The 2,707-nt window shown below is 31.9% G+C and overlaps 1 non-coding gene across 1 annotated transcript; it reads right to left on the bottom strand.

Annotated features, from left to right (window-relative positions):
- Nucleotides 1–1,632: 1,632 nt before the first annotated feature.
- Nucleotides 1,633–1,704, bottom strand: TRNAW-CCA. The gene has a single exon. It is a non-coding gene; the product is annotated as a tRNA-Trp (tRNA).
- Between the last annotated feature and the right edge of the window lie 1,003 nt (nucleotides 1,705–2,707).

The raw sequence follows: 2,707 nt of genomic DNA, 5'->3' as shown, positions 1-2,707 counted from the left end.
ATATGATTTGAGGCTTCCAAACACTTTACTAATATGTTATCATTATATATGTCCATGTTATTTTTGATAAGGTTTTTAAAATACTTATTCATAAGACACTGATAAATTACATACATTTTTTAAATTGAAGGGCATCACTTTATAAAAATATAGTAAAGATCCAAGCTGCATAACCTGTGAAAGATCCAAGCTGCATAACCTGTGAAAGATGCGATAAGTCTAAGAAGTGTGGCAAAAAGTTTTATATTTAGGAATAAATATTATGATTTTGTATGATTTTGATGATGTTTTTTGTTTATTTTGTACAAGAAATAGGTGGGAAGGAAAACTAGAATGGTGGTGCAAAAGCTGAAAGTTTGGTGTTAGAAGTCAGAATTCTAGCTCCAATCTTGGAAACTTGGTACTTCTCCCAAGTGTAAAATTCCAGATAAGAAGGAAGTCTGGCGCAACGTGCCACTTCACCAAAGAGACCGGAACATTAACTCCAGTCCAAGCCCCTTGGCACCACTTCACCAGCATGTACATCTAGAGAGATTGGAATTCTAGCACCAATCATAACAGTAAGGCACCACTCCTCTCGACATGAACATATAGAGAGCAGAAAATTTTGGGTTCAGAGTTGGGCGCCAGAGGTGTTGTCTAAGATTAAGCATGCAAAGGGCCTTGAAACCCAACGCTGCAATGAGAAACACAATTCCTGTTAAAAATCTTTAGAGGAGTTATATTTTTACTATGTATGTGCCATCATAAAAGGCTTAAAAGGAAGAGTGATAAATTCAATGCTCTCTCTTGCACAACATAGTGGTTTCCAAGCATTATTTGAGTTTCCAAAACATGGTGAGAACATGGAGGAACAATTAGAGTGATTGCAAGAAAGTTTTAGAGGAGAAATTATTCCATGCGAACACCGCATACAGAGATGCATGCGGTGTCCGATCTCCACCGTCGATCACCGCAATCTATTTTTTTAAAAAAAAAAAAATTGAAAGTGAGGTTCACCGAAATACATCTTTACGGTAATCGACGTTGGAGATCGGACACCGCATGCATCTTACGAGAATATTATAATTTGTGAGTATTTCAAAGTTAAGTGTGATGATTAACATAATTGAGAAATTTTAATAAAGAGCTCATTTACTTATTTTAAGTTTAAAATCGCATTTAAAAATTTCTAAAAACTTCGTTCATTAAAATTAATATTTATATTTCCACATTAAAGGGAGATGAAAAAATTATAATCTTTCACATATATTTCCTGTTTAAATTTGATTAATGAAAAAAATTATACTTAATTTTTCACATCATTATTATGAATTCTTATGAAAGATTTACATGCATGCCACACAATTCCTATTTATTCATATATCTAACGATTAAAGCTTAATATTTATACATGTGCCATATTGTTATGAATGAAAGAAATATATTTTGCATTTTTTATAAATTAAAATAATACTTTTTTTTCCATTATTTGAATTATTTGGGAGTTATAAATGTTAAAAAATAATTTTATTTATTACTTATGTAAGTACTTGTTCTGACTTTTTGGAGTAACAGCAGTCAACGCTTATGTTCCTAAGGGTTAATGAAATTGTTTAATAAAAATTTCAAAATGATCCGATTTTAGGGATTTGAACCCGACGTGAATCGAACACGCAACCTTCTGATCTGGAGTCAGACGCGCTACCATTGCGCCACGGATCCGACGTGCTACCTAAATATGCTTTATCCATAAAGAATGCTCCAAATCATTGACCTATTATAACAGTCGGGCTAGATGGATATAAGAAAAGTATTTAATTTAGTGACATGATGAATCAACTAAAATTAAAACTTCAAAATTATTCATTTTCAAATGAGTTGGATTTTACAAATTATAGTAGATATTCTTGCAATAAATATATTCACATAATTTGGTGCAAATCTTATCTCATTTGGCTTGTTGATTTGGCAAATCGACTCAGTAAGATTTGTAATGATTCTCTCTTTCTCGCAACCATTAAATAGGCTCCTGGCGAAGACTAATAACCATCGCTCTTCACAAATCTCACAATGAGTGTTATTGTCTTGTTGGTGAGTGTCTAATATTTTTTACTTTTTTTGCACAATGCATATTTCTTGCCTCAAATTTGATTTATGTAGATCCTATAATATTTAAATATGACATATATGTCGTTTCATGGCTTTACAATAACTATATATTTCAATATTCTTGCATGCTAAACGATTTGCAAGTAGAATAATAATTTAACGTTTTAATGTTGTTTGAAGATCCATAACATACAAATAATTGAGAAGTAGCGAGAGGAGATACCAAAGGTTTTTACATGAGAAAAAATATGAGGTCCATCATGTGAGTGTAAGTGCACATGTCCACTATTCTTCTGAATAAAAGAAGATTGAATTACAAAACTAATAATCACATACGTACAATAATAATTTATTATTAATAATAATAATTGTGCTACAACATATATAGTTCTACCTATAATAGCAATAACTGGTCACAAAGTTCGTAAACTAGTTGCAATAGTGATACTTGGTCACATTGTAGTTGAAGAATATAATAGTAGTACTTCGTGACAAATGTCATAGTTGGTGTCTCAAATAATGTCAGTTGATCACAAAGGCCACAGTTGGAGTTGTAGTGGCAATTGGCCTCATAGATCAAGGTTGGTGATTATGTCATGGTTGCGGAGTATGTTAG

This window comes from Phalaenopsis equestris, unplaced genomic scaffold, assembly GCF_001263595.1.
Source record: "Phalaenopsis equestris unplaced genomic scaffold, ASM126359v1 Scaffold000107, whole genome shotgun sequence".
Classification (NCBI taxonomy): domain Eukaryota; kingdom Viridiplantae; phylum Streptophyta; class Magnoliopsida; order Asparagales; family Orchidaceae; genus Phalaenopsis; species Phalaenopsis equestris.
This window is presented reverse-complemented; position numbering and strand designations above follow the sequence as displayed.